This window comes from Miniopterus schreibersii (assembly GCF_964146895.1).
Source record: "Miniopterus schreibersii genome assembly, chromosome: 2".
In the NCBI taxonomy this organism is placed as follows: Eukaryota; Metazoa; Chordata; class Mammalia; order Chiroptera; family Miniopteridae; genus Miniopterus; species Miniopterus schreibersii.
Genome location: NC_138102.1, coordinates 82,970,741 through 82,997,240, shown reverse-complemented (window position 1 = coordinate 82,997,240; position 26,500 = coordinate 82,970,741). Strand labels below are relative to the sequence as shown.

At 39.9% G+C, this 26,500-nt stretch overlaps 1 pseudogene across 1 annotated transcript; it reads right to left on the bottom strand.

Annotated features, from left to right (window-relative positions):
* Window positions 1-19,142: 19,142 nt before the first annotated feature.
* Window positions 19,143-20,261, bottom strand: LOC308552460 (PDZ and LIM domain protein 1 pseudogene; annotated as a pseudogene). The gene is made up of 2 exons: window positions 20,198-20,261; window positions 19,143-19,931 (listed from the first exon to the last, which is right to left on the bottom strand). The product of its transcript is annotated as a PDZ and LIM domain protein 1 pseudogene (transcript).
* Window positions 20,262-26,500: the final 6,239 nt, after the last annotated feature.

The window sequence follows — 26,500 nt, the reverse complement described above, 5'->3', positions numbered from 1 at the left end:
AGATAAGAGACACAGGGAGCACAACTGCCTCAATTTAAGTACCCAGCCTAGAGCTGAGGTCAACTGACAAAAAGTGACTGGTAGGCTAAGTCACTGAGTTGTCAGTGGCTTTTTATTTTTTTAAATTTATCTTTATTGTTGAAATTATTACAGATATCCCCCCGTTTTCCCCCTGTTGATCCCTCCACTCTGCATTCATCCTCCTACCCAGGCCTTCACAACACTATTGTCTGTGTCCATGGGTTATGAACATATGCATGTAAGTGCTTTGATTAATCTCTCCCCACCTACTCCCCCACCCCTGCCTTCACACTGAGATTCATCTGTCTGTTCCATACTTTTATGTCCCTGGATCTTTTTGGTTCCTCAGGCTATTTTGTTTATTAGATTCCACATATGGGTGATATCATGTGAAACTGAATCAGGAAGAATCAGAAAACTTGCATAGGCTAATAACAACTGATGAAATCGAAGCAGTAACAAAAAAAACTCCCAGCAAACAGAAGCCCTGGTCTGAACACCTTCACAGGGGAGCTTTCTAATTCTTTAAGTTGTAGGGTTAAATAGTTTACTAAAAACTTTTTTTTGCTTTTTGAGGTAGGCCTGCAGTGCTATGAACTTCCCTCTTAGGACTGCTTTTGCTACGTCCCATAGATGTTGGGTTGCTGTATGTTCATTTTCATTTGTTTTCAGGAAGTTTTTGATTTCTTTCTTGATCTTATTGGTAACCCATTCATTGCTTAATACCATGCTTTTTAGCCTCCATGTGTTCAAATGTTTTGAGTGTTTTTACTGTCATTGGTTTCTAATTTGATGCCCTTGTGATTTGAGATGCTCGATATGATTTCAACCTTCTTGAACTTGTAGAGACTTGTTTTGTGTCCAAACATGTGGTCTGTCTTTGAGAATGACCCATGAGAACTTGAGGGGAATGTATATTCTGCAGCTCTGGGGTGAAATGTTCTGTAAATATCAATTAAATCCATCTGATCTAGTGTGCCATTTAGTCACTGTTTCTCTGTTGGCTTTTTGTCTGGAAGATCTATCCAGTGAAGTCAGTGAGGTATTAAAGTCTATGACTATGACTGTATTGTTGATCTCTCCCTTAAAATCTTTAAGGTTATTATTGATAGGTCCTTATTTATTGCCATTTTAATTCTTTATGCCTATGTATCTCTCTCTATTTCTTCTTATTATTACAGCAATGCCTTTAACATTTCCTGCAATGCTGGTTTGGTGGTAATAAACTTCTTTAGAATTTTTTTTTTGCCTGGGAAACTCTTTATTTCACCATCTATCTTGAATGATAATCTTGTTAGATAGAGCAGTCTTGGTTTCAGATCCTTGTTTTGGATAACCGTGAATACTTCACGTACAGTTTCTGATGAGAGTCCTTTGTAGGTAACAGATTGCTTTTCTCTTGCTGCCTTTAATATTTTTTTGTGTGTGTTGAATGTTTGGCATTTTAATTATGATGTGTATGGGCATGGGCCTCTTTGGATTCTTCTTGCTGGGGACTTTCTGCACCTCCTGACCTTGTGTGACTTTTTCCTGCATTAGGTTAGGAAAGTTTTCTTCCATGAGTTCTTCAAACATGTTCTCTAACCCTTCCTTACATTTGACCTCTTCTGGCTCCCCTATGATGCAAATATTGTTACATTTGATGTTGTCCAGCAGCTCCCTTAGACAGTCCTCCTGTTTTTTAATTGTTTTTTCTTTTTGTATCTCTGATTAAGTGATTTTTTTCTACCCTGCCTTCTAATTTGCTCATCAGATCCTCAGCTTCCTCTAATCCGCTGTTTATCCTTTCCAATGTATTCTTTATTTCTGTTTTGTAATTCTTCATTTCTGACTGGTCATTTTTCATAATTTCAATATCTTTTTTCATGCTGGTGAGCATCCTTACAATCAGTATTCTGAACTCTATATCTGATAGATTGCTTATCTTCATTTCATTTAGCTCTTTTTCTGGAGACATCTCTTGTTCTTTCACTTGGGGCTTGTTTTTTTGTCTCCCCATTTTGGCTGCCTATTTGGGTTTGTTTCTATGTATTAGGTAGGCTTGCTAGGACTCTCAGTTTTTTTGGAAGGTCTCTGGTGCTTGCCAGTGTCAGGTGCTGTTTGTGACTGGTTTGAGTACCCTGTTTGAAGCTATCAATAACCCACAGCTTGAGGTCCCCTCTGTTGGGGCTTGGTGCATTTGGATAGGACCAAGATGCACACCAAAGTCTGCTTTTCTATGGCCGGGGTCCAGAAGCAGATCACACAAAGACTCAAAGCACTCTGAAGTCTGCCTCTGCTTTTAGGCTGATTAATCTGATTCTCTTAATGAGCCTCAGGCTGTAGAAACTCCATGGGGAAAGGGGATAGGTTTTCCAGCAGGGTGGGGCAATTGCTCCCCCCTCCCCCCCTCCCCCAGGCAAAAGCTGCTTGGATGATAAATGTCTATCTCTTCAGTGTGGGGGGATGACTCAGCACAGGAATCCAGAGAGGTACCCTCTGAGCTCTATCTCCAGAGCCCACAACCTTAGATTCTCCTCACACAGCTTCAGTCCACTCTGCCCTCCCTCTGCTGGAGCCCAAGATGAGTGGCTGCACATGAAACTTTGTGCTTTGGCTCCTTAAGAGGGTGCCTGCATTTCAAGCCATTTCTCACTGGCAGATAGAAACCCAGCTGCTTTTCCCAGCCAGTTGTTATGTGGGCACCTTTCTCAGCTCTGGTGCTCTTGGCTGGGAATCCCAGCCTGGGGTTTAGGCCCCAGAGTCCTCAGTGGGAACCCCTCACACCTGAGATATTCCTCTAGACCTTCAGCTGCTGCCTGTGGGAGCCTATCCAGCTCTCTCACACCTCTGCACTTCCTGTCATTCTCTATGCCGTCTCCACTTTTCCTCCTCGGTTATGAGGGTGCTCTCCAGCTAGTCTTCAGTTGCAATTGATTATTCAGGATGGTTTTAGTTGTAATTCCTGTTTGGTCCTAGGAGAGTGTCAGTGTAGCTTTTATTCAATCTGCCACCATCTTTGTTGGTGGGTTTTTAATGCAGCTAAATACTATCTATTGCCCAGGCTTTCTAGATTTGACTCTATCAGCCAGTGTATTCACTACTCCTCCCAGCTTTCTTTTACCCTAAATTTGATGATTTCATATAGTATACACACCCTCACTCTGGTCACCTTTACACTGTTGAAGAGGATAGGGCTTACAATAGAATTCTGTAATCCTCTAGGAACAATAATCCAGATTCATACTGATAATTTAATCAGCATTCTTTAGCCATACTATTTAATTAAAATAAATATTAATTACTAACTTTTATTGAGCAATTATCAGTTTTAAGGTCCTGTCTTAAGCATTTTATATGTATTATCATATTTAATCCTCTCAATTCTAAGAAGCAAATATTATAATTCCCATTTTATGTTGAAGATAGTGATGAACCTGAAACTAGAGCAAAGCTTTTTCAAGCTTCTGCCTGTCATCAATAAGTAGGGACAAGGTTGAATATTTGGGGTGTTTTCATGCAGATGCCAGGGATCTGAGAGAGTGGAAGGTATAATATCCTGAAAAATACACTGTGAAGTCTCATCTCAAGCCAACTGTTATATAGGGTTAGAGGGTGGGAAATTATCTAAAACTACGTGACTTCCCAGGGTCTGTTTTCTATCACTGTCCTTGTAAACATTAGCCCCTAGACGTTTGTCTCCCTTCAGGCAGGTTCTGTCTTGAATTTGCTTTCAAATTGTATCTTTTTTCTGAGTGATGGAGCCATCTGGACTTCAAGGCTGCTTATCTTTACAGCTCTGCCTTTCTTCTTACAACACATCCTCCACAGTTTCCTTGGGTCTGTAAGAAAAAAATCTCTTATCTATAGCTAGTGCAGTGAATAGCTATTAATCAACTGTGATCCTATTCTTATTGTGTACCACCCCCCTATCAAACCCATGGGTCAAGGAATGTACCCCAAATCATACTGCTGGAAGTAGAGTCTTCCCACCCAACAGTAGGACTTCAGCATCCTCACTCTTAGGCACCTCATTCTACAGTCTCTTGATTACTAACACAAAATATTATGATCAGATTATAGGAGATCTTGGCAAATGGATTTTGGGAAGTTGAGAAGCACACTTCTTAAATATAAGTGGAATCACTACTCTAAAAGCAGCCATCATGATATAAAATAAAAGAACACATTTTTGGAGATAGCCAGACTGATGTGGGTTTAAATCTGAGCTCCAGTACTTACCAACTATGTGACCTGAGGCCACCTATCTGATCTCTTTGAGTCTCAGTTTTCTTATCAGATAAATAAACATAAAAAACGCGAACTTTGTGTGGTTGTTTAGAGTGTTTGAAGCTCCTAACTCAGTATATAGCAGGCTTCAAGAGATACATATTCTCTTGTTGTAGGTAGGAAATAGGGTTGGCCTGATATACTTACCCTGTGGTCTATGAGTATGCTAGAGCCTTCACTCAGGCCCAGGTTTCCTTGCCTGCCAGAGCATGTTTTGTGTTCATGAAGTTAATTCTTTCTCTTGTCACTGCTGAATTTTATTCTGAATATTCAGTTTATTACTTCTTCCAAAAAGAGAAAGCAATCTTCTTCTTGAGCTGGCTAGGTGAAGTGGGAAATCAAAGCATCACATCCTCTTAAAATCAAAATTTAGAGATCGAAAAACAAAACAAGACAAAAAAACCATTTCAAGAATTCTAACTACGGAAAATGAGACACCAACTTGACAATTTCATAAAGATTAACATCATTGAAGTAGGTCAGGTTGATATAGTTGGCCCCTGAAAAGAACACCATATCATTTCTGAAGTATTTCTGCCAAGAATGTGTGGACTGAGTCTAGTCATGAGGGAACATCAGAAAGACCCAAGTGAGCATCCTTCTATATACTAGAGGGCCTATACTTTTATCATTATCATTCTTATTATTATTGAGTTGTAATTGACATATAACATTGTGTTAGTTTAAGGTATACAACATAATGATTTAATATATATATGTGTTGCAAAATGATTACCACAATAAGTTTAAATAACATCACCTCAAATAGTTATAATTCTTTTTTGCTTGTATTGAGAACTTTTAAGACCTACTTTAGGCCTGTATTTTTTAAATCTGTCAAGGACACTGGTATGGGCTGAATTGTGTCCTCCCCAAAATTCTTACATTGAAGTCCTAGCCCCTAGTACCACAGAATGTGACTGTATTTGAAGTCAGGATATTTAAATAGGTAATTAAATTAAAATGAGGTCATTTGTGTGAGCTCTAATTCAATCTCACCAATGTCCTTATAAGAAGAGGACATTTCCTTGCCAGGGTGTCTCAGCAGTTGAGCATCAGCCTATGATCCAGGAGATTTCGATTCAATTCCAGGTCAGGGTACATACCCAGGTTGTGGGCCCGATTCCCAGTAGGAGGTGTGCAGGAGGCAGCTGATCAATGACTCTCTCATCATTGATGTTTCTATCTCTCTCTCTCTCCCTCTTCCTTCCTCTGTGAAATCAATAAAGATATATTTTTTTTAAAAAAAGAAGTGGACATTAGGACACAGGCACATTCATAGGAAAGACCACATCAAAGACAGAGAGAAGATGGACATCTGCAAACCAAGGAGAGAGACCTCAGAAGAAAGCAACCCTACCAACACCTTGATTTCAGATTTCTGGCCTCCAGAATTGTGAGAAAATAAATTTTTGCTGTTTAAGTTGCCCATATTGTGGTATTTTGATATGGCAGTCCTAGGAAACTAACACAGACAAGAGACAGGCTGCAACTATTCCCAACGGAAGGTGTTGAATGAACTCAAAAGGAGTCTGGAAGCTTTGCTAGACATAAATGATAAAGATTTATTCAAGTGTCTTAGAGTTTGCAAACTGAGAACATAGCTAGGCAAAACCCAGAAGTGTTCCAAAGAAGAAAGAAAAGTAAAGAGTCCTTATAATAAAAAGTGCATTCTTGAGAATGATCAGTCCCACATTCTTAGCCCTATGATTGGTCCAAGATTGTTATTAATCAGATGTCAGGAGGTCTGGTCACATCCAGTGGTGTGAATGGTGGATGTCAGGTGGTCTGCATACATGAGTCCTCAAGGGGATATTCAGAGGGTTATCTGGAGGTCTGGTGTGTGTCTAGATGTATATCCAGGCATTGACACAGGATTGGAAAGTTCAAAAAGTTTAAGTTCTCAGGCTAGTTAAAACAAGAATAGAGTTTTCCTCATGCCTCAGCCTTCATAATGGTGATAATTTTAGCAGCTTGGTCAAATGACTCCATTTTATATATTCTCTATCTTCACTTTTTCTCAAAGGATGTAACAACTAAGCACAATACACAATCCTAATCCTTGACCAAAAGCACAAAAAGTGAAATGAGGCTCACATAATGCTAAATAGATGTTGACTTCCTGGTTGGGAAGGGTGTGCAGTAGTTAAGTAGGTGAGTGCTCTAGTTTTAGGGAGGAACACACTGAACTATTTAGAGATAATGGGGCATCAGGTGTGAACACAAATATATCTACATATAAGAAAAAGGGGGAGGAAGCAAATGTGGTAAATTGCTAACAATTGGATGTTCAACAAACAAACAAAAGAGGCCTTTCACAGTTGAAATTCTTCTAAAAGAAAAGGTTTATGGGGCCCTATTCTGCCAGAAGAGGAGCAGCTCTTGGAACATGAAGTCTGAGCCACCAGCAGCAAGGCTAGGTGGAAAAGGCGGAAGTCCACCACCCTGGTGCTGATAGTCACTTTTATACATATGTCTGGGGAAGAAAGCTGTCAGTTGTTTTGAAAGAATTTACACTGGTTACAGATAAAACAGGGGAGGGGAGTGGATAAAGAAGCAGGGGCAGTTTTGTGATAGGTGTGAAGTCTGTAAGGAAGAAATATTTACTACTTTTGAATGGTTACAGGTAACAGTCCTGAAAGTTCATGCACATGCAGGATGCAGTGATGTCTAGTGGTCAGGCTAGTAGATGGCTGATTCAAACCTCCAGCATACATTCGGGAGCGTGAGTAGTCTTTTGTCAGCTGGCCCCCAGCTATTAACAGGCTGACTCCTCTGTCTCTTCCTCTCATTTTCCCTCCCACTGTTATTTAATTTCGGACCCCTCAGAATTTTTTTTGTCTTGTCAGGGGAATGTTGGTGAAGGAAAATGGGCATTTTTTTGTATCTTCTATAGGTTTGAAACTTTTTTTTAAAGGTTGAAAATGTTATCTTGAGAGCCCTTGTGCACTGTTGCTAGGAAGGCAGGATGGTACAGCCACTATGGATAACAGTACATGCCTAGAATTACCATATGATCCAGCAATTCCACTTAGGGATTTATACCCAAAAGAGCTGCAAACAGGGACTGAAACAGATACTTGCGCACTCGCGTTTATGGCAGCATTATTCACAATTGCCAAAAGGTAACGTCAACCCAAGTATCCATTGATAAATGAATAGATAAACAAAATGTGGTACTTACATTCAGTAAAATTAAGCCTTAAAAAGGAAGGAAATTCTGACACACGCTACAATATGAATAAACCTTGAGGATATTGTCACTGTAAGAAAGTTTCAGACCTGCAGAGAATTTGTGTATGAGTTTGAGTCAAACAGACAACATCTGCTGGGGAAAAAGCTCTCATATGGTCCCAAGACTAACAGTTTTGCAGTTTCTTTTATGTATTTGAAATTAAAGAGGAAACCATAAGAAAGACTACACGGAAGCAAGGGAGGATCAGACAGGATAGCTAATGAGATTACGTGTTTTCTTGAAGTGATCACTCTTTAGAAGAAAGGTCTGAAAATAGGCATTCTAAAGAGGCTTTAACCTAGATGCACAGAAACAATAGGCAGGGCTTATTTAAGGAAAAGATAAGCCTTTTAGTAAAGAGGTTACATGCCTGGGGCACGACTGACTACCCACCACGACCTGCCCAGTTAGAAATTTATGATCAGATCACCCTGTGAGGTTACTTTCAATATAATCCCCCTTCTCATCTATAATATTACGCTAAGTGAAATAAGTAAGTCACAAAGGGACAAATGTTAAATGAGTCCTCTTATATGAGGTATAGTAGTCAAATTCATGTGACAGATGGATACAAGAATATACCACCCTAAAATATGCCTTTTTACCATTTGTATTGTTTTGAGCTAAAAGCCATTGAGAACCAGGTGTAAGCTAAGCTCTAAAAACAGAGTACAAAATGTCCTTTTGTAAAGGAAACTTACATTTATAAAGGAAATTTCTATTTGTAAAAGGTATTACCCTCTCCCATACCAGGAAAAGGGGGACTCTTAGTAACTCTTGTCAATGGAGAAAGTAAGAGTTAAATCTGCATGAGAACCCTTACTAAACAATCCTTTTTTTACCATAGTTTTCCTTGTCACTTTTCTATAACTTGTCTTTCCCACCCACAAGCCCCAAATCTCTTTCCTTTGTTTAGCCTTAGAGGGTACATAAACTCAAGTTTTGACCACTGCTTTGGTTACTCATGGCTGGGTGCTCCCATGTGCGCATACACCATGCAAGTGTTAATAAACTTTTGCTTGTTATTCTCTTGTTAATCTGTCTTTGGTCAGTCTCATTTATAGGTGTTAGAGAGAAAACTACATGCCCCAAATGACATTACTCTTGCTAAAAGCCCATGATACCAAACCTAGATTTAATACCTGACTTAATTTCAGTTTCAGCCTCCCCCAGAAACATATTAATCAACCAGTCCAAAATGTTTCTGGTCAAGCACCAGTGAGTAATCTGTCACATGGGCCTTCTCCATCCCTCATAGAAAGAAGAAGCAGTCTTCATGACGAAAACCCTTCCATTCTCTTCCCTCAAAGAAGAGGTGTCCCAGCCACCCCAAAATCCTTTTTTTTTTTTTTGCTTTTGTTAATAGCTCCTTTGCCCTACTCTTTTATAAAAACCTTTCATTTTGCACAACCCCTTAGAGTGACCTAGTAGTTGCTAGATGGGATACTGCCTGACTTATGAATCATAAATAAAACCATTCTATTTCCAAAATTACTCATATTTTGTTTTTTAATATAGAAAAAATAAAATTTTCCTCTCTTTTACAAGACAAAGTGTGGTAAGAAGTTAGACAGACATGAGCAGAGCAAGGATGGGCCAGGTACAAAAAGTGACCAGGGTGGAGAACCCTAGGTGTCTAGCAAGGGCAATTTTAGGGTAGGACCATGCCCCCAAGTGAACTTTTCTCCCCTAGCATATCTCTGGTTATGTGGTTTGGATCCCCTGACCTTTCCTCCCTAGAGATAACATCTAGGCCTCAGTTATATTTCAGCTCCAGGCCCAGAAAAGCAACAAAACCCTACCAGTGACCCAATGGCTGACCTCAGGACCAGCTGCATTTGATTATGACCCCTGCATCTACTAATCAGTCAGGTGGCTGTTCTCATTTTGGCACTTTGAGTCCACTTCGAAGTATAGGTTGTTGGCACATTTTAGTTCCTGGGTGTTGTAGAAGTGAGGTCGTCAGCTCCTAGAAAATGTGCATCATTCCTTGATAGCAGTCCCAACACCATGACACTTTCCTTTTTCAAAGTTAGCAAATGAGTGTTTCTGACTTTAAATTGCTGACTTCTTTTAAGGACTTAAATGATTAGGTCAGACCAACCCAGGAAAATCCTTCTTCTAAAGAACTTAAAGTCAGCTGATTACAAAATTTAATTAAATCTTCAAAATCACATTTGCTCTATAACATAACATAAGCATGGGAGTGATAGCCTATTATTTTCAGCTTCCCCTGCCCCCTAGGCATGGTACCATTAGCTTCCTCACTCCTAAACTCCAAGGGCCCTTCCTTTGCCTCTATAACTTATTTCCCCAGTCCATGTCTTCTACAAATTACTCCTTCTACTTCTGTAATTTTACAAATAAATGTTCTCTTATAGCTTGGGTCTTGACTCTGAATTCTTTCCTAGCCAGAACTCAAGTATTGAGGTTGGTGAACCCAGGTCCAATCTGACCCCACAGGACTAACACCCAGTGCTGTTACCACCTCCATGGGTCTAATACTTGGTATGGTTCCCACTGCCCTACAACAAAAGTAGAATGGTGATTACCAGGATCTGGAGGTGTTGGTGGTGAAAGGGCAACCAGAATGTTACTGGTGATTGGACTTCAGTTCATCAACCTCGGTATTTGACTTCCGGCTAAGAAAAAATTCAGGGTCAAGACTCAAATACAAGCGATAGTTTATTTAGAAAGTCACAAAGGGAGAAGAAGTGACCCATGGAAAAAGTGAGCCAGCCGGGCTGTGTGGGCTTAGGAAACACAGAGGCAAAAGAAGGGCCTTGGAGCTTAAGAGAAAGGCAGAGAGATCACACTTGGGCAAGTGTGGTAGGCAGTTAAACAGACATGAGCAGAGCAAGGATGATGGGCTAGGTACAGATGGTCACCAGGGTGGAAAGCCCCAGGTGCCTAGCAAGGGACAACTGTAGGATAGTGTAGGACTGGTAGGCCCTCACTCCCAGGGTGGCCTTTCCTCCCCTAGCATATCACTAGTCATGCAGTTTGGACCCCCTGACCATTCCTCCCCAGAGATAACATTTAGACCTCAGTTGTATTTCAGTTGCAGATCCATTAAAGCAACAAAACCAGCCCAGTGACCCAATGGCTGACCTCAGGACCAGCTGCATTGGATAATGATCCCCTGCCCTGGTGTTAACCAATCAATCAGTGGAGACCTAGACTCCACTGAAGGACACACCTGAAAAGCTGCTGAATATGCCCTTGAGATCCTCCCCTGGGACCTCCCCTAAGATCCCTGTCATTAGACAGTGGATAAAAATCCTCAGGACTGAGGGCCCAGTGCTAGCTCTCTCTGGAGTGCACCAGTGCCTTTCCTCCTCTCCTTATGTTGTAGGCAGCGGGAATGGTACTGGGTGTTAGACTCATGGGGTCAGACCCGCTCATCCTGATGTCAGCCATGGCATTGCCCTGCCTGACCTTGCTGCTTTTCTGGGCCTGGAGTTGAAACACAGCTGAGGCCTGAATGTCATCTTTAGTTTGACCAAAACTTTATCTCTGTGGTCAACAGACCTGAGGCTTTGTTCCTGAGATTTTTTGATGTGGGTCAAAACTTCATTGTCTCGAGGGCTTAATGCTTAAGGGAGTGGTTGTGCAATGGGTTATATGGGAGTCATATGAGGCTATTCTCCAGCCCCCTTGTTCCTCCTCTAAGGGGGTCTACCACATGACTAACAACATGCCAGGAGAGGAAAGGTCAGGGGAGGGTCTGAAATGCATGACCAATGGTATGAAAGGTTAGTGGGTCTACACCGCATGATCAACAAAATGCTATGAAAGGAAAGGTCACCCTTGGGGTGAGGTCCTTGTTTTCCCAGGTTTGCCCATTGCCAGGTACCCAGGGCTTTCTGCCCTGGTGACCTTCCATACCTGGCCTATCATGCCTACTCTGTTCATGCCTGTCTGCCTACTACAGAGGGAGAGGGAAATGAAGAGTTGTAATTTAATAAATATGGAGTTTCAGTTTTGCAAGATAAAAAGTGTTCTGGACATTGATCACACAACCTTGTGAATGTTCTTAACAATGCTGAAATTACAATTAAGATGATAAATTTTTATATTATGTGTATTTTAGCACAATTTAAAATGTTTTAGAAGATAGCTTGACTATTTCTTATCTCTTTATATATCTGCTCTTTCCTCCTCGCTAGAATACAAATCTCTTGGAGGCAGAAAACATGTCTTACATCTACAGCATCTTTCAGAACCAAAAGCCAGGATCTGAGCAGTAAGACTGTGCTTATGGGAACCCTACAAATGAAGATCTGAAATTCTTAATATTTCCCAGTATCTATTACAGTGCCCTATATAGAGTAAGTGATCAATAAATGTTCATTTATGGTGATGATAAAGTCCCAAAGGATTCTTTAACCCTTTCTCTTTCTCCCAGTAGTAGTTATAGGGACACAGTGGGCTCTAGCTGAGTAGCCATTCTTCTCACATTCTAGGAATGTGTCTGCCACATCCCATCCCACATAAATTATTTAGACTTTGACTAGGAACCAGCTCTGTGTTCCATGAAAGGAATCCAGAAATATCTCTGAATACCTTGAGGTGCGTAAGGGAGTACCAGGGATTTTGCATTTGTCATTTCATTGTACCTCATAGCAAACCTCATTATTAAACAAGGCTTACAATTGAAAAAATGGAGAGATTAAGTAACTTTCCCACCAAAACACACGCAGTGAATGGCAGAGCTGGAGTCCATTCTTGCCCATAGGTCTCCAGTGATCAGTGGAACCACTCCTACTGACGTGGTAGGTGAATCCAGAGGCAACCAAACCAGGAAATGGGGATGGGGGCTCGATTAAGGCCCTCCAACAGACTGTTAGGTGTCCTGGCAGGGTAGGCAGCACCCTTGGTCTGGGTTCATCTAAGTACCAATTTCACTAGGAAGAGAAGATGATTCTTACTAGTCATCAGCATGCTGAGATTCTTGGAAGTAACTGAAAACAACTCCATTTCTTGTTAGCCAAGCAAAAGGGCCTGAGCCTCTCAGTTATACATAACAACGAGGCTATTTGGTGATTCAGTGCTTTCTGGAATAGTAGTTGACTTATACACATACTGATCTTCTGGGGCTTTGGCTAGTTATGGATGCCAGGCCTACGTTCCATTCCCCCGAGCCCTATCTTCACATGTGAACAGCTTAGTGAATTTACTTTCAACCACCAGAGGGCGCAGTGGTACCACGAAAGCTGCTGTGATGACAGGGTTGGGGGGGAAAGACCCACATTTGTTTTGTTGGGGTTTTTTAATTTTGCTGGAGGTGGGGGTTGGTTTTATAACAGATTGTTCTAATATAAACTCAAATGGGATTGTTCACAACAGAAGCCTGTTTCAATCCCCTTATTTTGCTAATGAGAAAATTAAGGCCAGAGAGCTTGAGGACTTCAGTTGCTCAAGGCCACAGGTGGTTGGTGGCCGAGTGTATCGCTCCAGGCTTCCCCAGCCAGGCGGGGAGCCACTCCCAACCCAGAAAGAACACGAGAGGACCCCGGGCACGGGAGCTCCGCTGTGCCATACAGGATTGCCGAAGGGAAGTCAGCATTGCTTCTAGGCTTGAGGAACTCGTGATGTAACAGGAAGAAATAATAAGCACACAACACAGGGAGAGCACATAGGACTCCATGTCCAGAAGTGCTTGACCAATTGAAGCTGCCTGTGCAACCCACCAGAGAGTGAGCTGAGTGTGGACATAACAGTGCCACAGAGATCAGTTCAAGAGGGCTTTATAAAGTTCACCTGGCTGCCTTTGTCTGCATGGATCGCTCCTTGACATCCACTAATAGTTGACATAGTACAGTTCATCTCTTTAGTGTCTTATAGAAGATCCACCTTAAGTGATTATTAAAACCATATAGGATCATGAAGATGACTGATGCAAGTGGCCCTCTGAGACAAAGAACCATAAAAGAGCAGCTAAGCAATCTGTATTCCAAGCTGGAACATCAGTCCTTGGGTTCAGGTACTGAGTTTCTGTGTCTATCCTTGGCAGAAACACGGTCTGCTTTAACTTTGAGCTCCTCAAACTTTGAGCTCCTCAGGGCAGTGTGTACACTGAGGAGCTCTGTACACCATCGAAGGCTGATGCTAGAGCCTATTGCTATTGAAGCCAGCCCACCAAGAGACAGAGCCTTAGTACGGATGATCTGGGCCAGTCTAACATTCACAGACACATTCACATTTTTAATTTAATTTAATTTTTGCTATATTTAATCATGATCATTCTAATAGCTGTCGTCAGTGTAATTTTATATCTTTTCTTAGATAATAAACTTGTGTACCTTTCCAGAATAATGCAGTAAATAAACAGGACAAATAACAAGAGGCTGAAGCTACTGAGAATGTGTAAGAAAAATTTCCTGGTTATCAAACATAATCCTTGGTCTCAGGCATCTATTGTCAGTGTCTCTGCCATAACCAAGGTTCACCTAATGAAGAAGCACGTGATTTGCTTCTCTTTTTTTAAAGGGATGCAACCCATTTCTTCTAAATGCATAAAACAAAGACATTTTAGCTGGACAATAAAAGACAGTTATGCTTTATCATTCATAGAAATCCTGTTTCTTTTGAAAAAATTTTAAAATATATATATATTTATTGATTTCAGAGAGAGGAAGAGGGAGAGAGAGAGAGACAGAAACATTAATGATGAGAGAGTCATCATTGATCGGCTGTCTCCTGCACACCCCCGACTGGGGATTGAGCCCACAACCCAGGCATGTGCCTTGACAGGGAATCGAACAACAATCTCCTGGATCCTAAGTCGACGCTCAACTGCTGAGCCATGACCAGCTGGGCAAAAAATGGTTTTTAACTTATAACAGACAGCACATAATAAGCTTAATAAAAGAAGAATGGAAATGGGAATAAAGGGTCAAAAGAAAAATATAGGAAATACAATGTTGCTAACATGGTTTGATATTTGAGTATAAAACGTGTCTCTGAGCTTCCCAGAGGCCAGTGCAAAAGTGGAAACAAAAGAAATGTATAATATCTTTAGCAAACAGAAGAAAGGATGTGGATTTAAAAAAATTTTTTCCCTAGAAACCAAATCTAAAATGAATTTCTACATGTAGAGATTCATACGCATGGCTTCAAGTGAAGAAATGATAGGCAATATCCCCTATGCGAGCTTTTGCACAAATTGAAGGTGGTAAGAACTGACATTAAAGCTCAACTCAGTAAAATTAAATTTAGGCTAACATGGACAAACTTCTGAAGAAAAACTTAGAAGTCCACCAAATGGAGGCATGGAATGACAGATGTCTATTCATTGACCTCTCTGTGCCTGGGGCCAGGTGTGCCTTGGGCACAGACACCAGGCTGTTTAAGTGCATCCTCTGGCAGGCTTGGTGCACAAACAGAGGATGTCTAAATGTGCATGTGTAACACAGCTTTATTTCGTAATTTCATTTCTGGATTGAATTTTGAGCAGATGTTCATTACTCTCTTTTTAAAGGTAAAGGCAATGAAAATGCTGTGGTTTTTAAATTAAATGAGCACTTGAAAAATATCAGCTTTGTTTGGCTTCAGGTTTTGCTTTTTCTCATGCTCTGTGGTTCTCTTCTAGGCAGCAAAGTAGTTCATTGAAAACTCAGTATACCTACTGCCTCCTCGCTTCTAAAAAAAAGAATAAAAAAATAAAAAAAATCTGTGGAAAGTCTCCACTAACTAAAACAAAGAAGTTCTTCACAGTTTGGTTTTATTTTTAAATGATAGCCATTTACTTATTTTTAAGCATTTATAATAGGTTAATCAACACCTTTGTATCAGTTTCTAACCTGCTTAGTACTGTGTTGGGTATTAAAAAAGATAGTGTATTTTTTCTGTTCTCATGAATATCACACTCTTGTTGGAGTAGAAACTAAAGCACATGTTACAATTAAAGGACTGGTAAGTAATAATGTGTCAGAATCCCAAGTGCAAATTCAAAGGAGGAACCTTCATGAAAAGGAGTGAGCAGGGAAAAATTCATGGTCTTTATCTGTCACATCTTTCTTCATGCCTAAAAGAATAAGAAATATCTAAGCAGCTTACTGCACTCAGCTCTTCTCCATCTGACAAATATTTATCCAGATCCCCAACTTTCACTGTGGCTCCTTGTTTCCTGTAGGACCGTTTTTGTTTTTTTTTTAAAAAAATCTTTGTTTAAAATGTTGAACAGCAATAAAATCTTGCACACGAACAAGACACTGGGAACTGCACAGAACCAATGTCAACTCACAAGCTCCTCATCTCACGCACGGATTCCTGAGCACATTCTCGCATTCTTGCTTTTAATCCTGCTTTGGCTGGCTTCACTCAGACATCATCTTTTGTGCAGAAAACCAGGCACGTTTCTCATCAACATTAATCCTGTTCTCAGCCAGGTGTGTAGCCACAGAGCACACAGCAACAGGATGAGATGAGCACCCCAGGACATGAATCTATGCAGAGGAATTTCGGCCCAGGCTTCTTACACATACAGCTGGGACGCTGGCCGTGTCAGAGATGTACAACCTAATTATACATGAGGCTGTCTTTTGAATTGAGGATACGCGTCTAAGTGCACAACTACATACAAACTTTAGCCCATATGTATACACTACTCACATACATAACACAGACATGCCACACACTGACAAGCTGGCTAGCTATGAAAGGACAATTATAGTTCTTATGATTATGATCTTGTTGCAACTTTAGACTCATCAAAAATGTAACAACCAACTAAGGAAAGAATCACTACTTTTTTCCTAGTGTAGAGTATTTTTACTTTCTCAAATTTTTATGATCACTGTCTAAGAAAAGAGTAAATTCTGGTTACCGAAACAGTATGTTGATGGCAGTGTGGCTACCAGCTTTGTTAGCTTCCCTAATAGCTCTCCATTGAGACCCCTCGACAATCCAGGGGACAGAGACCAGGCAGCAGCAGCAAAGATTTAATTTAACAGATCTGGACTTCAATAAACAGACCTGCTATAGTCTCTAACATCAGTCCCTATCAGGAATTATAATGTACTTTACTATGTATATTTTACATACTTCAAAGACTGACAATGACCGGCCTTCAATTGTCTGACAAGCACTTACTCAACACCAGCTGTGGCCTTGTTCTAGGCCACGTGGATAGGCTGGTTACCAAGTGGTCACTGCCTTTTGGGCGGTCACTGTTTTATAGGGGAACTCTAGAAGCAGGAAGGAAGGAAGGAAGGTCTCAGGGAGGGTGGCCTTTGTACTGAATCAGTCTTTAAAGATAAATTGGTCAACAGAGTTGGAGGGAAAAGAGGGTTTGGAAGATGGACCTTTCAGAAAAAGCAAATCACTTGAGCCAAAGCACGAGCACAGGAAAAGCCAGAGGATCTGAAGAATTGTAAAGCATTTTGCGTGGCTGAGTCTAAGGAACACGAGGGGGCCTTTTGAGAACTACGGTCGGAGAGGTAATGAGGGGCCAGACTTGTGTCACACAAAGGATCTCTTCTGCCACTCAGAGGAATCTGGATTTCTTCCTTTAGGCATAAGGAGTCCATTGAAGGGTTTTCAACAGGCAGCAAAGTAATTATATTCACTCTTTGGAAATAAGACCTGATTAATTACTAAGCTCTTATTTCTTTTCTTGTATATTCACCATCATTTTATTGTTTGGTCTTTAGACTCTATTACTGACTGAAATAACAAAGTGATGGGAGCTAAGAGGCTGTGCCACTTCACCTTCCAAAGTCTCAGTTTACTCTGCTTTGAAAATGGTTATTGTATTATCTGCTTTACCTGACTAGTTTGGTGTAAGATTAAAGTAAAATAAAGTCAGAGAAACTAGCTTTTGGTACTATTGTCACTGATATGCCTGTTGGACTCCATCAGTTAGCCAGTAGCAAGCAGATTACAGATAAATCAGTATTTACAATTGGACCAATTAGAGACAAAATAAAAAAATATTAGGCCTAGCACAAACTTTATCAACCATTGAGTCTTTCATTTTATTTTTATTTTATCTGTGTCCCAATCCAGGTATTCTGACTTCATTCATTAGGAATGTAGCCTGGTAGGATTTTTAAAAGCTGTCCAAGTAACTTGAATGTGTAGTTAGATTTGAAAACTATTATTCCAGTGTTAGGTGGCTTTAGAGACAGATTACTTTAAATTCTCCAAAAACACATAATTCATATTCTACCTAGACTGTACTAAAACATGCAGAAAAAATAAAGGAAGCTAATAATATCTGTTAAGGGTAAAAAATATATGCACATTTGACCAAGTAATCCCACTCTTGGGATGTATCTTTGAGATATGAAAATGCCAATGCATAAGGATGTCTGTACAGGGATATTGTTGCATGCATGCACAAAAATAGAATCAAAGGGATTATGCATCAATGGAGCGATTATTGAATAAACTGGCACATCCATAAAATAAAGACTCTCAGATTTTTCCAGTTGACTCAGGAATACAAAACACTTCTTTAAAAAAATACTTTTATTGAGTGAAAAAAATAGTCAAAGAAAGATAAATTAAAAGCCAATTTTATAAAACAAATAATGACCAAATACTCCATAAGTGTGTATTCTTGTCCATATTTATATTAAACCTAAGCGTAAGCAATCAGTGGAAAAATAATGTTCAATTTCATTAGTCTTTTCTTTAGAGTCTATAAATTTATGGAGGAAAAACAAATCTATGTCGAACATAATAAATTCGATTTAGGTCAAATTTGGCTGCTGTCCATCTGCAGCAGATAAACTGGGGTGAGAAGACGCAGCGACGCTGGCAAGGGGGCGCTGAACGAAACAATCTTCCATTCACGATCGAAGGAGCGGCGCAGCAGCGCCAGTCGGCCAGCGCGGGGGCCGCGGGGGCCCTGAGGGCCGTGAGGGGGGGCGGGGGGGCCGTGAGGGGGGCCGCGGGGGCCGTGAGGGCCGCGGGGGGGGGGGGGGCCGCGGGGGGCCGCGAGGGCCGCGGGGGGGGGCGCGGGGGGCCGCGGGGGGGGCCGCGAGGGCCGCGGAGGGCCGTGAGGGGGGCCGCGGGGGCCGTGAGGGCCGCGGGGGGGGGGGGCCGCGGGGGCCGTGAGGGCCGCGGGGGGGGGGGCCGCGAGGGCCGCGGGGGGGGGGCGCGGGGGGCCGCGGGGGGGGCCGCGAGGGCCGCGGAGGGCCGTGAGGGCCCGGGGCCTTTAACGAGCAGGGATAAAACCGAAGCAAGAGCTTCAAGGGAGGAGGGCGCGGGAGCTGAGAGAATCAGCGCAGGGGGGCCAGTTGGAGAACAGCGTGGGCGCGGACCTGCTGGTTCACGTGGGGAAAACAGTGACCACGTGGTAGCCTCCCGGTGGGGGGATGCGCCCTTGGGAGTGCTTTTTATTTTTTATTTTATTTTTTTAATCCTCACCCAAGGTTATTTTTTCCATAGCTTTTCAGAGAAAGCGGAAGGGGGAGAAAGACACACACACATTGATTGATGATTGATTGATTGATTGATTGATTGGTTGATTGACTGACTGATCGCCTCCCGCTGGGGAGCGGGCCAACCTGGATTAACCTGTCCACGGAATCCACCCCGCGACCCTTCGGCCTGCGCCGGGCTCTAGTCGCTGGGCCGGAACGGGCTCGGCCCTTGGGAGTGCTTTTTAAAGCAGATTTGATCTTCCACAAAGACACGGCCCTTCTGTCGCAGGTTCGCGCCGCCTGAGGTGCACGCATAACAGGGTGGCTGTGACGGCCCCGCAGCTTCGCGAACGCGCCGGAGGAGGGACAGATGAGGAATTCCCGCAGACGCCGGTGCCACATGGGTCACGTGGGCATCTTCTGGGCATTTCCAATCTATGCAACCCCTTTGGTGACTGGAGCCTTAACGCTTCTGAGTTCTGAGGGCTTCTTGGGATCCCCTTTCTCCTCAGACTCCAGGATTTCCTTCAAAACCAGGAATGAAGTGGACGACTTCGGGGGCTCATTTAACTCCGGCTTCTCCTGAAGCACCTTGTACACTTCAGATTCTTTGTGGATGACAGTCCACTTGGAGACTGAACATGCTCTAAGGCTCTGCCATTCCTCTCTGGCCCACTGGCTGCTGTCCTGGACTCCAAGGCACCCTTGAAGTTGGGGATGTTTCCAGAGGAGAAGAGGCCAGGGGGTTGTGGTACGGTTTGTGATGACCCTGGGGGCAGAGCTGCAGGCAGGCGATGCAGTGACCTGCATGGCACTCCGGTTGTGGGCGCTTCCTATGTGCAGGGCCTCTTGCGGTTTGGAGGCTAAATTCAGCTTGTATGGATGACATGTCCCTTCTTCTGTCACTAAAGGAGAGCCGGGTGGAATAAACTCGTACAACAAAGAAAGCAAGGAGGAGGGATAACAGAAGATGAGAAATTCCAACAAATTTCCAAAGGACAAAGAGCAGATGGGCAGGGCAGCAAAGAGAGCTGGAGCCCAGAATGTAATTGTTGTGGACACTGTAAGATGGACCTCATCTTCCCCAGGGAGGCCTGTGGAGTCCCGGGCCTCAGAAATGGCCAGTGTGCAAGAGAAGGTAGAAAACAGAGGGAATGATTGAATGTGTGTCTAGGTGACAGCTGTGTCAGCCGCCCCTCTCCCAGTCCCCTCCCCACCTCCTCCAGAGCACATGGAAGACCAACATTGCCACAATTAAAAATAATATCAAAGGAAGTTTTCATAAAAGAAACTGTACCAGTTAACTTAGGAAGATGTAACTCTGTCATAAATACTTCATTAGGTAGTACTCCTCCCAGCATCCTGAAGCCAGGACTGACTCCAGCCCAGGCGCCCCATGCCAGGGCTCCTCAACTGATCTGTGGTGAAGAATCAGTTGTTTTATTAAAGAAAAATTTAATCCATTACAGACTGTTACTTTTAAAAGTACAAAACAAATGAATTACTAGGAAAGTAAAATTGTAAAGGCAAAGACATATAAAGTACAAGCCAAAATGTTTTATTATTAGATCCAGGAGACACAAGATCGCATTTTAATCAATGTAACCAGAACAAAATTAAAATAGGAAAAAAAGAATTAGGAAAATGGTACACATTTGTTGAAAGTGTGCATATAGAAAATTAAAATAGAGGATTATTGTTAACATTAATAAGTTTCTGTCATTCTGCAATTGTACCTAGAGGTTATGAAAGAAATAGTGACTGCCTCCATGCAAAACTTCTTAAGCTTTGGATGAATAGCATGTATAAAAACACTGAAAGTTCTTATTGTAAAAAAAAAAAAAAAAAAAAAAAATGAGCCCAATTTTTGCTTTTAAAATTATTCAATTCATACTGGATTATTGACAGTGCTATTCACAGAAGATAATATATATCTAAACTGTTTCCATGTATTTTAATTTTTTTGAGATATACTTTACATACCCCCAAATGTGTCATTTTAAAGTGTACAATTCAGTGGTTTTTAGTATATTCACAAAGCTGTGCAACCATCCACACTAGTTCTAGAATATTTTCATTCCTCCAAATGGAAACCTCATACTTGTTAGCAGTCGTTCCCTAATCTCCCTTCCCCCCAGCCTCCGGTAACTACTGACATACTTCTTGTCTTTATGAATTTGCTTATTATTGACATTTCATATAAATGAGCTAATACATTATGGAGCTTTTTTGGTCTGGCTTCTTTCACTTAGCATAACATATTAAAGGTAAATTCATGTTGTAACATGTATCAGTACTTCATTCCATTTTATAGCTGAATAATAGCCCATTATGTGGATATGCCACATTGGTTTATTTGTTCATCTGTTGATGGGCAATTGAGTTGTTTCCATTTTTTGACTGCTTTGAACAATGTTTCTATGAACATTAATTTACAAGTTTTGTGTCAACATACAGTTTCAATTCTCTTGGATATATCCCTATGAATAGAATTGCTGGGTTATATGGTAATTTTGTGTTTAACTTTTCCAGAAACTACCAACTGCTTTCCACAATGGTTCAATCATTTTACATTCCCACCAGCAATTTATGAAAGTTCTAATTTCTCTACATTTTCACCAACACTTGTTATTTCCCTTTTAAAATTATTATTACTATAGCTATTCTAGTGTGTGTGAAATGGTATCTCATTGTGGCTTTGATTTGCATTTTTCTAATGACTAATAATATTGAGCATCTTTTTATGTGCCTATTGACCATTTGTATGTCTTCTTTGATAAAATGTCTATTCAAATCATTTGCCCACTTTTAAACTGAGTTATCTTTTTACCATTGAGTTGTAAGAGATCTTTATATATTCTGGGCAATAGGCCCTTATCAGATACATGATATACAAATATTTTTTCCTATTCCATGGTTTTTTTCACTTTCCTAATAGTTTTTTTCGATACACAAAAATTCCAATGTTGATGAAGTGTTTGTCTTCAGTTACTTGTGCTTTGGGGTCATATGTAAGAAACCATTGCCTAGCCCCAAATCATGAAGACTTACATACATGTTTTCTTCTAAAACTTTTATAGTTTTAGCTCTTAAATTTAGCTATTTTATCCATTTTGAGTTAATGTTTGAATGTAATGTGAAGTAGGGTCCAAATTCATTCTTTTGCATGTGGCTATTCAGTTGTCCCAACATCATGTATCGAAATACAATTTTTTCTTCATTAAATGGTCTTGGCACCTTTTGTTAAAAATCAATTGACCATAGATGCAATTGGTTCATTTCTGGACTCTAAATTCTATTCCATTGTTCTTTATGTCTATTCTTATTTCAGTACCACACTGTCTTGATTACTACAGCTTTGTAGTAAGTTTTAAAATTGAGAAATATGAATCACCAACTTTGGTGGTGTTGGGCTTTTTTTGTAATTGTTTTGGCTATTCTATGTCCCTGGCATTTCTGTATGAATCATCTTGTTAGGATCATCTTGTCAATCTCTACAAAATCAGCTGTAGAGATTTTGATAGGGATTGCATTGAAACTGTAGATGAATTTGGATAGTAATCCCATCTTGACAATATTAAGCTTTCCAATCCATGAACATGAGATGTTTTTAAGTTTATTTAAGACTTCTTTAATTTTTTTCAACAATGTTTTGTACTTTTCAATACACAAGTCTTACACTTCTTTGGTTAAATTTATTCCTAAATATTTTATTCTTTTTTTAATTCTATTTTAAATTGAATTGTTTTCTAACTTTCATTTTGGGGCTGTTTAATTGCTAGTGTAAAGTACAACTAATTTTTCTTTTTTGGTCTTATATCCTACATATTTACTAAACTAATTTATTAGCTCTAATAGATTTTTTGTGGATTCTTCAGGGTTTTCTGTATATAAGATCTGTCATCTGCAAAAATAGATAGCTTTCTTTCCTTCTTTCCAATCTGGATGCCTTTTATTTCTTTTTCTTTCCTAATTGCTCTGGTTAGAACTTCTAGTGCAGGGTCTTGTTCCTGAACTTAGTGGGAAAACTTTCTATCTTTTACCTTACATATGATGTCAGCTATGGATTTTTATAGATGACCTTTATCAGGATGAGGAAGTCCCTTTCAATTCCTAGTTTGTAAAGTGTTTTTAATCATGAAAGTGTGTGATTTTGTGAACTGCTTTTTCTGAACCCATTGAGGTGATCTTGTGAGTTTCTTTCTTTGTTTTTTCTGTTAATGTGGTATAATACAGTGATTGATTTTGTATGTTGGACCATGCTGGAGAGAGATTTCCTTAAACAACCAAAGCCAATAAACCTCTTATAAATCTTTCAGGGGCCTCTATGTGCATGTTGGGTTATCCCTTTAACATTCTACCAGGCAGTTTACTACTCTGCCTTAGTCTTCACTTACTGTTTGTGCAGAGCATCAAGATCAATTAGTGGTGAGCACTTAGACTTTCTTAAGCAAGACTACAGATCTACATATGCTCATGCCCTTTTGAATTCTCAAGAACACGTCAAAGCTTTTCAAAATCCCTCCAAACATCCCTCCAAACACAGTTTTTCCATTTAAGCTTTTTGGTTAGTCTACTCTTTGTCTCAACTATTAGTCATGCCAAGCAGTCTCATAGCTAAAAGATGTGCCTGAAATTGTTTTCAATAAATGCCTCCTCACCACTGGGAGAGGTTCTTAGCACTTGGTGTGATTAAAGTCTGGTCAAATAAAGGTAAGCCTTTGGAGAAGAGTCTTCCAAGGAACCACCAGATAGCTCTGTTCTTACCCCTCAATACCTGGAGTGTAGATGTTATTTTTTCTGGGCTACTGTGGAGTTACAGAGTGGGAGGTGGAACTAGGGTAAATTAAAATTCTACAAAGATTACTATTTTTACCAAGAGTCAGATAGTTTTCTCAATAAATGCTCCCTGAGTGGCTGCAAGCACTTGGTTAATTTTAAGAGATCTGAAAAAGAATCTGATATGTTTAGTTTTTTCATTGCTTTTCTGAAGGGGTAAATTTTGGGGTATCATTGCTCTACCATTTCTACTGATACCATTTGTTTCTATGTTTTGTTTTAATAACCTATATAGTACAAAACTGGCTTCACAAAAATATGTTGATGGAAGTGTAAGAAGAGATTTTAAAGAAATTTAATAAGCTCAGAATATTTATTTTAACTTCAATTCAAAATAAAATGATGCTGTATTTTTAAAATTCATCTTCCATCATTCATTAGTAGCCAGTTTCAATAATTAATTATTAAATTTTAGTTAAATTATCTTTGATGAAAAAAAATAGATTCTGGATCTATGAATTTCCTATGTGCAGTCTCCTTTTTGTAGAAAACAAAATTCATAATCTTGTATCAAATTTTAAGGTATTTGATGATAAATTCTAACAGATCTGCCATATCAACATCTCCAACTTCATTGTTAGTTAGATGTGGTACATTTCACAATGCCCTATACAAACTCTGATCTTCCAAGCATCTAAATATTATTTTTGCTCTTCAATCTTATGTGACATTGAAATCATGTTAGTTTCCTTCCTTGCATAAAAGTCTGGTGATCATTTTTTAAAATATGTTTTTATTGATTTTTTTTTAAATTTTTTTTTAGAGAGAGAGAGAGGAAAGGAAAGGGATAGAGAGATAGAAAAATCAATGTGAGAGAGAAACATCGTGGATCAGCTTGCCTCCTGCACACCCCCTACTGGGGATCGAGGCAGCAACCTGGGCAGGTGCCCTGACCAGGAATCAAACTATGACCTCCTGGTTCATGGATCAGTGCTCAACCACTGAACCATGCTGGCCAGGCTAGTGATCATTTTTAAATTATCAAAGATATTGAAAACTCAGCAAGACTGATTGCCAATTCATATCTTCTAAAAATGGAGACTATAATTTTTCTTATCTTGCAGAAAGACTAAAGGTTCATTATTTATTGCAAACATTTTTAATAGAAATTTCCACCTCTATAACCATACCTTAGCAAGCATTAATACTTGCTCATAATTAACTTCCATATTATCACTAATATAAATAAAATATTCTCAAATATAACACATTGCATTTATGTAATTCAAATTTTACCGGCTCTCAAGGCACAATTTACTTGGATTGATTTTTTTAAAGAAAGAAAGTTTCCATGAACTAAGTAGTACACTGATCTACATTCTATCACAGTCTCCTTAGTGTGCGTAAAATATTTTCCTGTCATTGTAGCTAAATCATCAAAATATACTCCTATACAAAATTCAGGTGTAAAACCATATTTGCTGACATTAAGCATGCCAGCTTGGGTTTTTCAGCAATGTGTTAAAATGTTACAAAGTGTCTACATGAGCATTCCAAACTTCCATATTTATCTCATTGTGGAGCAGTAACAAATGATTTGAAGACCAGCACCAGTCTCCTGAGCAACTTTAAGTAGCACTTCCCTGAGCAAAACTCTGTCACATACATGAGCTCCAGTCAAACTTCCCACTCCAGTGTGTATCTTGTAAGAAAAGTAGACTTATTTAAATAACAGCCCGACAATCCCACACTAGCTAGTGAGATTAATCAACTATTTCATTAACTCACTTATTTACTCACACATGCACTCAATGAATAAGAACTACCATATGAGGAAAGTTAAAGCCTAAAACAGTAAAAAAAAAATAAAAAAAAAAAGACTCTGAAGTAAAAAAAAAAAAATTCAGGGAACAGAAGAGAACTTTAAAAGAAAGTTTAACTGAATTATTAGAGATCCAACAAGAGAAATTTAAAATATTTTTCTGATTCAAGTATTTTTTCCTTTAAAATGTAAATACAAGAACAGAATGTCTTAAAAAAGAAAGAGAACCAAAAAGCATTTGGAAATGAAAAATATGATTGCTATAAAAACATTTTTCAAAAGAAAGGATTTCAAAGTTCATAAAAATAACAAGCACACAAAGAGGGGGGAGTAAAGAGTAAGTGAGATGGAAAAATATTTTAAAGAACTCAGAGAAAAAGGCAATCCAGGAGGTCCAATATCTGACTAGCAAGGGTTCTAAAAAGCGGTAGTTAAGAGAGGAAATAACTGTTTAAAGTATGAGGAGGACAGCCTTTTTCAGAACTGAACATGTCATGTCTTCAGATTGAATAGGACTATTGAACTCCAAGCAGGATAAATGAAAGTAAAAGGCCTGAGATTCGTGTTTGTGAAGTTTCCGAACAGTAACAATAAATAGAAGATCTAAAAATATTTCAAAGAGGAAAAACAGACCATCAACTAAGGAGTAAGAACTCAGCTGGCATCAGGTTTTTTCTCATCAGCAACACAAAATGTTAGGTAACACTGAAGCAATGCCTTCAATTTCAGAGGAAAACATGATTTTGAAAGTTCAATAATAGGCCTAGACAAGCAATCAATTGTGACAGAGAAATAAATACATTTTATGTGATATTGGGAAGTTCACCTCTCACACATCTTATTTTTCCCCAGGAATTTATTGGAAGATACACTCCAATCAAGCGAAGGAGAAAACCAAGAAAGAGCACATTATGGAGGTTAACTTAGGATTCACAGACATAGTGAACAAAATACTCATAATAGCTCACCCATTGGACCTAGAGAAACCCCACTTAAAAT